This window comes from Geotrypetes seraphini, chromosome 6, assembly GCF_902459505.1.
Source record: "Geotrypetes seraphini chromosome 6, aGeoSer1.1, whole genome shotgun sequence".
In the NCBI taxonomy this organism is placed as follows: domain Eukaryota; kingdom Metazoa; phylum Chordata; class Amphibia; order Gymnophiona; family Dermophiidae; genus Geotrypetes; species Geotrypetes seraphini.
Window position 1 is genome coordinate 248,715,756 of NC_047089.1, and position 15,046 is coordinate 248,730,801.

General features: G+C 44.5%; 1 protein-coding gene across 4 annotated transcripts in view; it reads left to right on the plus strand.

Moving 5' to 3' along the window:
• Positions 1-15,046, plus strand: part of USP9X (ubiquitin specific peptidase 9 X-linked) — a 589,740-nt gene that overhangs the window by 343,591 nt on the left and 231,103 nt on the right. The window lies entirely within an intron of this gene.

The following is a 15,046-nucleotide window of genomic DNA, read 5'->3' on the forward strand; positions in this document are numbered from 1 at the left end:
ATGGGAGGATTTTACTCTATCGAATTCTGTGGAGGATGTGGGCCCAGTTATTTATTGGGAGGCCGCCAAGGCAGTTATGAGAGGGCACATTTTGGCATATTCGGCTTCTTTGAAGAAGCGACGGGATGGGGAACTCCTTTCTTTATCGCGGGACCTGGCTGCCTATCGGTCCCTGCACATCTCTTATCTCGATGCCGATACCAAACAGACTATCAATATTATTAAAGCTAAACTTAACCGTCTCTTAGATCAGCGGGCTAGTCGCAATATTTACTGTTACAAATATAAACTCCACCGCTGGGGCGACAAAACGGGCCGGCTGCTAGCTAATCTTGTGCGCCCTCATAAAGCGCGGCACATAATTACTTCTATCAAAGACAAACAGGGAGCACTCCACGTTACCCACCAGGCTATTACGCACCAATTTGTGAACTTTTACTCAGACCTTTACGCTGCCCAACCTTTTGATGTGTCTGCTAGTGAACAGTTCTTCCAGGATATTTCCCTTCCCCGGTTGACTCCCGACCAATGCACAGCTCTTAACGGTCCCATCACAGGCACGGAGCTGCAAGTGGCTATTAAGAAACTTAAACTGGCTAAGACGCCGGGACCAGATGGCCTAGGCCCTGAGTTTTATAAACTTTTGGACCCTTCGGGTTTATTGTCTTTACGGGACTTCTTTATGGGCTTGCGCACTACCACCCCTCCGGGGGATACCCATAACAGAGCTCATGTTATCATTCTTCCTAAGCCTGGGCGACCTCTGGATGCTCTGGGGTCTTACCGACCCATCTCTCTCCTCAATCAAGACGTCAAAATTCTGGCTAGTATACTTGCGGCACGGCTTAATGTATTCCTGCCCTCTCTTATTCATGAAGACCAAGTGGGCTTTGTACCAGGTAGGCATGCCTCCATGAATCTCTTGAAGGTGCTCACGGTGTTACAATCTCCCCGCGACCCTGTGGACAAAGCGCTCATAACCAGTTTGGATGTTGAGAAAGCGTTTGACATGGTCTCCTGGGACCATCTCTTCCAGACCCTTGAGCGCTTCGGCGTGCATGGAGACTTCCTTGCCTGGTTATCCGCGTTGTATCATAATCCTCAATCCCAGTTACTGGTGAACGGTGGAGTATCTGATCCTTTTCCCCTCGGAAGAGGCACAAGGCAGGGTTGCCTTCTTTCGCCACTTCTTTTTCTCCTTTCCTTGGAACCTCTCGCTTCCCGATTGAGACAGAATACTACATTGGAGGGGCTACGGGTAGGTAGTAGGGAATTTCGCATCAGTATGTTCGCAGATGATATGTTGTTATATGTAAACCACGCAGACCGTAACATGCCCACCTTGATGTCCATTATTCGGTCCTATGGTGTTTTTTCTGGTCTTAAAATTAACTTCGACAAGCCAGAGGCCCTTCTGTTAGGGGCCCGGGCTGCGGAACCTTGGTGTCAGGGATTGGGTGTGGGCATCGCACCAGGGAAGTTAAAGTATTTAGGTATCATGCTTTATAGAGACCCCCGCAAATTGTATGCTGCCAACATCACGGCTACTATTGGACGGATTAAAACTCTATGTTTGAAGTGGCAATCGCTTCCACTGTCCCTGATGGGTCGCGTGGCCTTAGTGAAAATGGTGCTCTTCCCGAAACTGCTTTACCCCTTGCAAACAATACCTGTATGGATCTCAAGCGCGGATGAACACTCTTACCAGGCTATTGTCCGCTCCTTTGTTTGGAGGGGAAAGGTGGCACGTATAAATCTTCTTAAACTGTCACAGAGTAGGGATAGGGGGGGGTTTGGGCTTACCTGCCCTTCGCGTTTACAACGTGGCGGCGCTTCTCCGTTGGATTCATGAACATTTGGTATCTTCCCGCCGCTACTCCCCTGCGGCTCTGATTGAGGACTGTTGTACGCCCTGGTCTTTTTCGTCCTTTCTACATGGGTCGGGTGGGGGTGCCGGGACGTCTGGTTTCCATACTCTCCCATTGCTATTTCCCTTTCGCAGGGCATGGCGTTGGTGGCGCATGCACCAGGGTCGACTGCCTTGGGTTTCCCCCTTTCTCTCTCTTATCCATAATCCTGATTTTGTTCCTGGGGTGGGTGGTTTGGCGGGCTTGAGAGGACGCTTGGGGAGGGACACGACTCTGGGTGCTGCCTTAGATTTGGGGGGCGGAGTGTTCCCCTCTTTTGCCCAAATGCAAGCCTCGTGGCATTTACCTTCCGCCAATCTATACACTTATATCCAAATACATCATTATTACCACTCATTGGTGCGCGCTCATGGGGACAAATGGGGTTATGGGACTATGGACTTGATTTTTCTCTCTACTCCCACAGACGCTAACAAAACCTCTACTTGGTACAGAGCGGGGAGGGATGGGGTGGGGGAGAGATGTCTCGTTGCTTTGGTGGGGGAGTGGACCAATGAACTCGGACAGGAGGTCACCATTCATGACATTCGGTTCTTTTTCCAAACTCTCTACTGTCATGTGAAGGCGGTGCCTTTGCAGGAGACACAATACAAAATTTTGCACCGCTTTTACATTACGAGAGCCAGAGGACACGTTATGGGGTTATGGTCTGACGACAAATGTCTTAAATGTAAAACCCATAGAGGCACACTTCTTCACTCCTTTTTTGACTGCCTACACTTGACTCTTTGGGAATCTGTGCGGAGCTGCTTGGACCTCCTCTTGCACTGTACAGTGCCTTGGAATACACCTGCCTTGTTACTAGGAGATGTCCATGACCTCCAGAATCACGGACTGGACTTCCCCTCTCAGAAATTTGTTTTACATGCGATTCTGGTGGGGAAAAAGCTCATCTTGAACTTTTGGATCTCAGAGGAGGCCCCCTCATATGCTCTGTGGGTTGCCATGATGAAACAGCAGGCTCGTTTTGAGTTGGACACCTACTTGCCTCGCCCACAGGAGCAATGGAAATACTATTGCACCATTTGGCAGCAGTTCTTGGACCTTGATACATAATTGTTGCAGGTGGTGTGGCCCCTGGACGGGCCTGAGTGGTTTCTCCATCCTGTTTATTATTTATCTTGTCTAATTATTTTCCTAATTCACTTTCTATTGTCTACTGTGTGGCGCTCTCCGGCAGGGCGAATGTGTTTGCATGTGTTTGAATGGGTTTGCATCTGTTTGATTGTGTGTATGTTTTGTGTGTGTGTGGGTGTCTGCAGGTGTCCCGTAACGTATGGGGGTGTTTTGATGCGTGGGGGTGGTATTAGGGGGCTGACTGCTTGTGTTGCATGTTTGGGGATTGGGGATGCTCTTCTATATTTCAAAATGGACGGGGGGCACTGACTGGCGAGGGGTTTCCGCACTGCGCTTGATCCTGTTGAGCCTCTGCTGTATCTCACCTGTTCTTTTGCGGGCTTCATTCCTGCCTGTGTTGATTGATTGTTTCATTATGATCTTTTGTGATATACTGTATGTATTGTTGCCTAATGTTGGGCTCTCGTTGTCTAGTTGCCTCTTGTCTCAATAAATATGATATTTAAAAAAAAAAAAAGAAACAATCCACCCAACCCTCACATACAATACTCACCCACATGCCACAAATACCCACCCATGTCTCTTTATATCATTTATACATTCAAGTTGTAAAACTATACTGTCTTCTCTCTTAGCACACATATTTCATCTGACAGAACAGATAATGTTTCAACAAACGTTTAAATGAAGTAAGATGCCCTTGATGACATATGTAAGCCGGGAGTTTATTCCACTGTGCTGGACCTGCACATGAAAATGTTGCAGCCCTCATGGTTTGCAACCTCAACTCCTTTCTAGATGGTATCGCCAAATCACTTTTACCAGCAGAACGAGTTAAAATCTGGTATGTGATTGTCTCTGACAGGTACAGAGGTGACATTCTATGTGGTGCTAAATAGGTTAGCAACAACAATTTATACCTCACTCTCTACTCTACCTTAGCCAGTACAGCTTAAAATAAACTCTGATACATGATCACATCTTGATAACCTAAATAATGTGCGGATATCAGAATTCTGTGCAACCTGTAATGCTGTTAACACAATGGACGGAACACCCAATAGCACAATATTGCAGTAGTCTAAACTTCAGAGCACATTTGACTGAAGGACCTTTTTAAAGTTACCACCTGATAGATAATAGTACAGATTGCTTACAAGTTGCAGCTTGAAGTACATTTTTCTTATCAACATCTGCACGTGTTCAAAATGTTAGTTAAGAATCAGGTATTACTCCAAGAAAACGTATCTCCACAGAAAATTGCAAAACATTGCCCAGAATTTGAACTGGGGCCAATGACAAATCATTTGAGTTCCTGGGTAACATCATCACTTTCGTTTTTGTTATGTTGATCCTCAGTTTGTTCATGTCAATGTACAGTGTAGAGAATGACACGGGGACAGATTTTTCCTGTCCTCGCAGGAACTCATTTTCCCGTCAGTTGAGTGCAAAAGAATCACTAAGGAAAAACGGCGTACCTTCTACTCTAACAAAATAGGATCCTACACAACTAATAGCAAAGAACTCTTCAGATTAATTAACACCCTATTTGAGATAGACCACCTCAAAGATCCTCCTCCTCCCAACTACCATCTTCAGAGAACTTTGCTTCTTACTTCAAAACAAAAGTTCTCAAACTTAGAACCTCCTTCCAAAACCCCCCACTAAACTACCCCCTATTGACCACACACACGCACACAGAACCAACCCCAGTAGACAGGTACTGGAATCACTTTGAAAACCCCAACTGGTTCCAATTTCTCAAGCTTTACAAAAAAATATGCCAGTTCTTACTGTCTCCTAGACAACTGTCCACCAATAATCATGAAATCAGCTCCCACCTCCTTCAAGGCCATGCTCTTCAATTGGATTTCACTTCTAATGTCTAATGGTGAATTTCCGACCGACCTCGGCCACATCCTTATCACGCCTATCGTAAAAAACCATAAAGATCCCATATCGACAATCACCAACTACAGACCCGTAGCCAACATCCCCTTCTTTACTAATGATGGAAGGGCTAATCAACACCTATCTGACGACCTACCTGGAAAAATTCTCAATACTGCACAAATATCATTCAGGATTCCATACACACTACATAAGAACATAAGCAGTGCCTCTGCCGGGTCAGACCACAGGTCCATCCTGCCCAGCAGTCCGCTCCCGCGGTGGCCAAAAACAGGTCAAGGCCTGTCTGAATCATCAGAAGGGGCTCCCCTGCCACCTTGGTTTCCCATTTAAGTTCTGCCCTCCTATCGAAGTCCTAGCCCTCCGGTCTTGCACATGCACGACCAGGTTGGTTTACTCAGTACCCCACGATCCCTCTATCCCTCAGGAATCCATCCAATCCCTGCTTGAATCCCTGTACCGTACTCTGCCTGATCACTTCCTCCGGTAGCGCATTCCAAGTGTCCACGACCCTTTGGGTGAAAAAAAACTTCCACGACCCTTTGGGTGAAAAAAAACTACAGCACCGAAACAGCCATAGCCTCCATTGTGGATTACATTTCCCGCATACTCAGCTCAGGGAACTTTGTACTAGTTCTCCAGTTTGACCTGAGCAATGCATTCGACCTGGTAGACCACGACATACTACTAAACTATCTAGATGTCATAGACATCTACGGACTTTAATGCAATGGGAAAGTACCTGAAGAAAGAGCTGTTAGGATGGGAGGACATAAGAGAAGTGGAAAGACAGTGGTCTAAGCTGAAAGGAGCGATAAAAATGGCTACGGACCTTTATGTGAAGAAAATCAATAAAAACAAGAGAAAAAGGAAGCCGATATGGTTCTCCAACCTAGTGGCTGAGAAAATAAAGGCGAAAGAGTTGGCGTTCATGAAATATAAAAAAACCCAAGAAGAGGAGAGCAGAAAAGACTACAGGGTGAAACTGAAAGAAGCCAAGAGAGAGATACGTTTGGCGAAGGCACAGGCGGAAGAACAAATGGCTAAAAATGTAAAAAAGGGAGATAAAAATTTTTTCAGATATATTAGTGAAAGGAGGAAGATAAAAAATGGAATTGCTAGGCTAAAAGATGCTGGGAACAAATATGTGGAGAGTGATGAGGAGAAAGCAAATGTGCTAAACAAATACTTCTGTTCTGTGTTCACAGAAGAAAATCCTGGAGAAGGACCGAGAAAATGGAGTAGATTCTGCGCCGTTCACGGAGGAGGGTATTTTTGAGCAACTTGAAAAACTGAAGGTGGACAAAACGATGGGACCAGACGGGATCCATCCCAGGATACTAAGGGAGCTCAGAGAGGTTCTGGCGAGTCCTATTAAAGACTTGTTCAACAAATCTCTGGAGACGGGAGTGATTCCTGGGGATTGGAGGAGAGCGGATGTGATCCCTATTCATAAAAGTGGTCACAGGGATGAAGCAGGAAACTACAGGCCGGTGAGCCTCACTTCAGTTGTTGGAAAAATAATGGAAGTGTTGCTGAAAGAAAGGATAGTGTATTTCCTTGAATCTAATGGGTTACAGGATCCGAGGCAACATGGCTTTACAAAAGGTAAATCGTGCCAAACAAACCTGATTGAATTTTTTGATTGGGTAACCAGAGAGCTGGATCGAGGACATATGCTAGATGTAATTTACTTGGATTTCAGCAAAGCCTTTGATACTGTTCCTCATAGGAGGCTGTTGAACAAACTTGAAGGGCTGAAGTTAGGACCCAAAGTGGTGAACTGGGTCAGAAACTGGCTGTCGGACAGACGCCAGAGGGTGGTGGTTAATGGAAGTCACTCGAAGGAAGGAAAGGTGACTAGTAGAGTCCCTCAGGGTTCGGTGCTGGGGCCAATCCTGTTCAATATGTTTGTGAGTGACATTGCTGAAGGGTTAGAAGGAAAAGTGTGCCTTTTTGCAGATGATACCAAGATTTGTAACAGAGTAGACACCGAAGAGGGAGTGGAAAATATGAAAAAGGATCTGCAAAAGTTAGAGGAATGGTCTAATGCCTGGCAACTAAAATTCAATGCAAAGAAATGCAGAGTAATGCATTTGGGGATTAATAATAGGAAGGAACCGTATATGCTGGGAGGAGAGGAGAGAAGCTGATATGCACGGACGGGGAGAGGGACCTTGGGGTTATAGTGTCCGAAGATCTAAAGGCGAAAAAACAGTGTGACAAGGCAGTGGCTGCTGCCAGAAGGATGCTGGGCTGTATAAAGAGAGGCGTAGTCAGTAGAAGGAAGAAGGTGTTGATGCCCCTGTACAGGTCATTGGTGAGGGCCCCACTTGGAGTATTGTGTAGTTTTGGAGACCGTATCTGGCGAAAGACGTAAGAAGACTTGAGGCGGTCCAGAGGAGGGCGACGAAAATGATAGAAGGCTTGCACCAGAAGACGTATGAGGAGAGACTGGAAGCCCTGAATATGTATACCCTAGAGGAAAGGAGAGACAGGGGAGATATGATTCAGACGTTCAAATACTTGAAGGGTATTAACGTAGAACAAAATCTTTTCCAGAGAAAGGAAAATGGTAAAACCAGAGGACATAATTTGAGGTTGAGGGGTGGTAGATTCAGGGGCAATGTTAGAAAATTCTACTTTACGGAGAGGGTAGTGGATGCCTGGAATGCACTCCCGAGAGAGGTGGTGGAGAGTAAAACTATGACCGAGTTCAAAGAAGCGTGGGATGAACACAGAAGATTTAGAATCAGAAAATAATATTAAATATTGAACTAGGCCAGTTACTGGGCAGACTTGCAGGTCTGTGTCTGTGTATGGCCGTTTGTGGAGGATGGGCAGGGGAGGGCTTCAATGGCTGGGAGGGTGTAGATGGGCTGGAGTAAGTCTTAACAGAGATTTCGGCAGGTGGAACCCAAGCACAGTACCGGGTAAAGTTTTGGATTCTTGCCCAGAAATAGCTAAGAAGAAAAAAATTAAAAAAAAAAAAAAATTTTAATTGAATCAGGTTGGGCAGACTGGATGGACCATTCGGGTCTATCTGCCGTCATCTACTATGTTACTATGTTACTATGACATCTCTGGCCACATGTTAAATTGGTTCAAAGACTTCCTGAAAAGCCGATCCTACCAAGTCATCAGTGAGCAAGTCTATTCCTAATCTTGGACCAACTCCTGTGGTGTCCCACAAGGCTCCCCACTATCACCAACCCTGTTCAATCTATACATGTCTTCACTAGGCCATGAACTATCCAAACGTACATTTACGCTGATGACATCACGATCATCATCCCCTTCTCTACACTATTGACTGAAACCGACACTTCATTTCATCTGTCATTGATCACATAGAACAATGGACAAAAATCTTCAAACTAAAACTTAATCCTGAGAAAAACAAAATATTCATGGCCACCCCAATGAACAAATACAAAGTACCATCAATCAGTTTATAAGGGAGAAACTTTCCTGTTAACCCCACCATAAAAATCCTAGGAGTGATCTTAGACATTCAACACCCACACTGTCATCTTAGTAAAAAAATGCTTCTGCCTTTTATGGAAACTACGTACAATAAAACCATATTTCAATTTTGCATTGTTCAGACCAGTGGTTCCCAAACCCTGTCCTGGGGGGGACCCCCAGCCAGTCGAGTTTTCAAGATATCCCTAATGAATATGCATGAGAGAGATTTGCATATAATGTCACTTCCATTATATGCAAATCTCTCTCATGCATATTCATTAGGGATATCTTGAAAAACCCGACTGGCTGGGGGTCCCCAAGGACAGGGTTTGGGAACCACTGGTTCAGACTGTTAGTACAATCACTAATCCTAAGCTTACTGGACTATTGCAACATCATTTACCTAGGATCCTACAAAAGAACCTACCTAAAGATTGAGAACAATCCAAAACACATACGACTGATTTTTGACCTGAAAAAATCCAAACACATCACTCCATATTTCAAAAAACTGCACTAGCTACCAGTAGAGGCCAGAATAATTTCCAAATTCAGTTGTCTATGCTTCAAAACACTATTCAGTACTGCACCCACCTACCATATTTTTTTACTCCATAAGATGCACCTGACGATAAGACGCACCCTAGATTTAAAGGGGGAAAATAAGAAAAAAAACCATTCTGAACCAAATTCTCCCTGCCAGGCTCTGCACCCAACCCCACACTCCTTGCCAGGCTCTGCACCCTGTCCCCCCCTCTCTGCCAGGCTCTGTACCCTGTCCCCCCTCTGGTGGTCTAGTGGTAGGCCGGGACAGGGAACAGGGCACAGGGCAGGCAGGTCCCATACCCCCCAGTACCTTAAATCATCCCCGTACCTTAAATCATCCCCCCTACCCTCATGTATCCCACCAGTACCTTAAATCATCCCCCAATTCCCCCCTTGTAGCTTCTCAGTACCTTAAATCATACCCCATATCCCTTTAAACACCTTCATACCTTTTAAATCATATCCCCCGTACCTTTTTTTTTTTTTAACCACCTGTACCTTTTTTTTTTTAAGTTAATAAATTATTTCTATTTGAAGTACAACTATGGCACAACATAAGACATATGGTAACATATATACCACATATTTCAGTTCAATATAAAAATTACACAAAGTTACTTTATTTTACATGCTTTTAACAAAAACATTCACCGGTTTTTTTCAAGCAGCAGTAGAGAGTTACCCATCCTACCCCGTACTTTTTCAAATCCCTCCCTCCCTCCCTCTAGACCAGTGTTTTTCAACCGCTGTTCCGCGGCACACTAGTGTGCCGCGAGATGTTGCCTGGTGTGCCGTACGGTCAGGGCCGCCATCAGGGCAGTACCACCAGTCTAGGGAGAGGGGCGGTCCGCCCCACGTGGACGGGAGAGAGCTGGACGGGGGACCCGCAGAATTCAATACATCTCGAGCCGCGAGGCTCGTCTTCTGTTCCTGCCTGCCCTGCAGCTAACATATAGCCGATCGCAAGCGTTCCCCGATGTCAGCGCTGACGTCGGAGGGAGGGCTTAAGCAAAGCCTGCCCTCCGACGTCAGCGCTGACGTCGGAGAATACTTCCGTTCGGCTATTTGTGTGCGGCAGGGCAGACAGGAAGCAGAAGACAAGCCTCGCGGCTTGAGCTTCGTTTTGCTGAGAAAGTTGCAAAGATGGGCTGGGAGGCAAACACGGAACACAAAAGGGGGGAGGGAGTGCGTTTTGGACACAAGGCATGAACTTGGGAGAGAGGAAGGGAGGGAAAGATGCTGAGGTGGGGGAGGGAATGGGTTTTTGGACACAGAAGGCATGAACTTGGGAGAGAGGAAGGGAGGGAAAGAGATGCTGAGGTGGGGGAGGGAATGCGTTTTTGGACACAGAAGAAATGGACTTGGGAGAGAGGAAGGGAGGGAAAGAGATGCTGAGGTGGGGGAGGGAATGCGTTTTTGGACACAGAAGAAATGGACTTGGGAGAGAGGAAGGGAGGGAAAGAGATGCTGAGGTGGGGGAGGGAATGAGTGTTTGGACACAGAAGGCATGGACTTTGGAGAGAGGAAGGGAGGGAAAGAGATGGTTGTGTACACGGGGAATAGGAGAAAGGAGAATTTTTGGTCATAGGGAGGAAGTGAGGTACAGATAGTGGCATACCAGGGTGGGGGGGGGGCGGTCTGCCCCACCCCGGGTTTACGTCCCAAGGGGGTGCACAGCTGGCCACCCTCCAGTGTTGTCCCTAGGCCGGCAAACTGCGGCTCTTTAGCCACTTGAGTGCCACCGCCGCCAACGGTGATGTTGGCGGTGGCAGCATTATAAAATACTTTCTTTGTGTTTATTTGATTCCTATTCAAGAGAATTACTTTATATATAGTCAATATAGGCACAGAGTTAAATTTTTTAACATTTTCTAATGGTGGTGTGCCTCGTGATTTTTTTCATGAAACAAGTGTGCCTTTGCCCAAAAAAGGTTGAAAAACACTGCTCTAGACGGATCTCAAATTCAGGTCAGGAGCGCGGATGTCAGGAGCAAGCATTATGCACTCCTGCTTGGGCCCGCCTTTGCATTCTGAATGGCTGGCGTCAGCTATCGCGAGTCCCGCGAGAACTGACGCCACCATTCAGAAAGCAGCAGCGGGCCCAAGCGGGAGCGCATAACACTTGGTCCTGACTTGGAGAGCCATCTAGCAAGAGAGGGATACCGCTGGACCACCAGGGTGTTTAAAAAAGGTACCAACAACAGCGGAAGTGCTGAGAGGCTGGAGGGGTGTTTTGAAAAGTTGCGGCAGCGGTGCTGAGAGAGGGGGTGTTTTGAAAAGTTGCGGCAGCGGTGCTGAGAGAGGGGGTGTTTTGAAAAGGTGCGGCAGGGGGGTGTTTTGAAAAGGTGTGGTGGCAGTGCAGAGAGAGGGGGTGTTTTGAAAAGGTGCCGCGGTAGCGGGAGGGTTTACAAATTCTGTATATTCACTACATAAGACGCACCATGATTTCCACCCTCTTTTGGGTGGAAAAAATGTGCGCCTTATGGAGTGAAAAATATGGTACCTTCTGAAACACTTTGTTCTCCAAAACAAACTCCACCTCTCATGCAGAACACTATTATTTGCCTTTCCGAAACCCAAAGGATGCCAATTCAAAAGATTCCTCGACAAGACACTTTCCTTCCAATCAGGAAAGAGGAACAGTACTCTTAAGTGACTTACTGCTTAACTCATCGTCATACCAATCATTCAGAAAATCACTGAAAACCCATTTATTTGATAAATTCAATTAAACTTCCTCAAACGTTTTCCTCTGTCTACTTGCATGCTTCTGCCTTCTGATATATATAATTGTTACACGCTATTTGTTTACTCCTAGTTCATGCTCTTGATGTAACTTTGCTGCATTCCTGCAGCCTCTCTTGTTGTAAACCATCCTCATCTGCATAAGCCAAGCTCTATCCTCATCTGCATAAGCCTCAAACACTAAAATCATAAGTGTTGCAGTTAAGGCTGAGTTTACTGGAATGGGGCAGGTCCAGCAACAAAACTTGTGGGGAAGGGAACATAGAGTTCCTGCAGAGACAGGGAAAAATTTATCCCCGTGTCATTCTCTAGTATAGCGCTGCTTATGTCTGGTAGCACTATAGACATGATAAATAGTAGTAGAACAATTCTCTTCGTGCTTATTCATTCAGGCAAGGGTACCTTGCATTTTTTGTGGCATTAATACTACTACTACTACTATTACTACTACTACTAGTTCACCCTCTCCAAGGTAGAGAGAACGAGAGGGCACTCTAAAAAGGGATAGATTCCGTACAAACGTAAGGAAGTTTTTCACCCAGAGAGTGGTAGAAAACCGGAATGCTCTTCTGGAGGCTTTTATAGGAGAAAACACCCTTCAGGGATTCAAGACAAAGTTGGACAAGTTCCTGCTGAACCAGAATGTACACAGGTAAGGCTAGTATCAGTTAGGGCAAGTGGTCTTTGACCTAAGGGCCGTGGCGTGAGTGAACTGCTGGGGCACGATGACCCAGCAGCGGCAATTCTTCTGTTCTTATATTTACAGCTTGCTGCCATGAAAAGTTTTACTTCTATGTTTCTTGGTAGACCTCAAAATTTAGTGGAGGGTACATTCAGAACTTATTCCTCAAGATTGTAAGATTGTTGTGTTGCTTGTGTTTTTTGTTCTGTTTTCTTTACCTACTTCATGCTGATGCTTCTTACCTAAATCTGATTCATGACCTCCAGCTGTCGGTGCTGCATAGTCTTTTTGTTTTGCATAGTGATTTCTTTTTCTTTTTTAAAATCGTAAGTGTTTAAAAACATATTTTAAACCCATATACTTAATTATGCACTTTAGGGGTTAATCAGAGGTGGAGAGTAGACATATTAAGCCTGTTTCTTAGCTTTATAATTTGTAATTTTACTTTATCTCCCTGCAATTTAGTTTGTTCCTCTAAATTCAGGTCTATGAAGGAGTTACAACCATTAAGAATTGGTTTTGCTTCCGATAGGGATGTGAATATTTCTTGTTTTGTCTCTTTTTGCATGATGGATTATGACTGTATTGCTTTAACAAGTTGTATTGCTTGTGAATAATATGATAATGAATAAAAATAAATTTTTTTAAAAAAAATTGTAAGTGTTCGAGGCTTGTGCAGATGAGGACAGAGTTCATGAAGATGGGACAGGGATTGAGATAGATCCCACAGGGATGGGGACAAATATGTCCCATGTCATTCTCGAAGCTGATACTTTTTGAGGTTTAAAGTTGAGAGCTCAGGAAAGTATAATTTTTAAAAACAAACATTTATAACATTACCTGCCTTTCTAGTTCCGATTATTGCAATTAATTGCCAAAAGGTGCTCCAAGAGATTTATCTACAATTTGGATAAACTTGTGTAGTATTACACATAACTTGAACATAAACACAACTCAAACTCCATAGGAATAACATAGATTTCAACAAATAATAACATAAAGCTGAAGTGCATTTCCCTATAACAACTTTTCCTAAAGGATGTATCTAAAATAGGCTTATCTAGATTTCCTGTAAGGTCATTATAATACAAGTTTCAAATAGTCAGCTTTCTAGAAGTTTTCAAGTTGATTTAAAAAAAATTTTTATATCGCTTAATCAAATTTCTAGGCGGTGTACCATGTAAAAATTACGTAAAACAAATTAAAATTAGAAGTACTAGACAAAACAAGGATAAGGTAATAAAACACATAACAAAACAGACTAATTTCACACGGTTGGGGAAGAAGGGCAAGAACTACAATCTGTGAGGAAAAGAGCACATAAAAGGGGAGAAACGATAGGTATGGGTAAAAAGCAATAAAGCTTGTTTTGTTCCTTAAAAGGACAGTTATTGTCCAAAAGCATCCTAATTTCGATTTAAATTGGTTTAATACAGTTTCGATGCGTAAATGATTAGGTAGTAAATTCCAAAGAGAATTGGCAAAATTATTGGATCTCAATTGTGACCGGCAAGCTCCAGGCCGAGGGTCTGGGATCACCGGTGACAAGTAAACTCTTGTGAGCTGCACAAGGATGTAATAATTCAGCTTTTAATGTAAGGAACACCATCAAAAGTACAAGGCCCAGTGTCAATGAAATGAATACTTTTAATTGTCCAAAACAGAAAAAAACAGCAACTTGCTTGTCAGGATCATAATATGGAAGCCAGCGGGCTTCTTATCCACATTTCAAACAATATTTAGTAAATAGTTTTTGATACAAAAACCCCCCAAAAGAGTCCAAATTCAAATAACCAAAAATCTCTCTTTCTCAGAGGTAAGTTTTCTTTCAACTTGAAGTCCAGCAATAGTTCATCACAAAAGAAAAGAAAACTTTTTGAACAAAACTTTTTGAACAACTCCAAGTCAGTGTAACAATACTGGCTTCTTCAGCAACCGGGGCTGGAAAGACAGTGTGCTCCGTGTGGTCTTTGACTGCCAATATGAGGCCCACTATCCCACCACGTAACACAGGGCAAACCCCACTGCCTCAGCGTACTACAGTTCACTTTCCTCACAGGGAAAAGGCGATTACATTTCCAAAAAAAAAACAAACTTCAAAATAGAAGTCCTTACTCAGTTTCAACATAGAGAAAATTCCCTCATTTGCAAGAGATAGAGTTATTCAGTTCTTGAAATAAAGCAGGCAAAAAAAACTTCCATTAATCTTATCCAACCTTCAGATACTTGCTTTCATGGTGCAAACTTCCGTGAGAGTAGCTTCAGGTGTCAGCTCAACACTTTCCTCGGGGCTCATTTCTAGTTCCGTGGCCAGCAGTTCCTCTACCAGAGTGAGAGGTACTTTTTCTCCAGCCTCAGCAAACTCCATTGACTCAGGAGTTTGGCTGCTATCAGGAGCTCCCAGCCCTAAGCGCTCTGACCTATCCTGCTGCTGTTCCTCCCTCTTCTGATTCTCTAGAAGCCTAGTTCTCAGAGATAGCAGCTTGCAGCCCCGCCCCCCAACCCTCAGGTGGAAAGGATTTCCAGTTAATCACCTTGAGACACAGAGGGGGATGGGAACCTACCACTGCTGCTCTCCTACTCCCTCTACAGGCCCTAGAAGGCAATTCAGTTTCAGAGACAGAAAATGGTTGACATGGAAGAATATGGGAAGGGTCAAGATTAGAACTGTGACCTGCACTAGGGACAC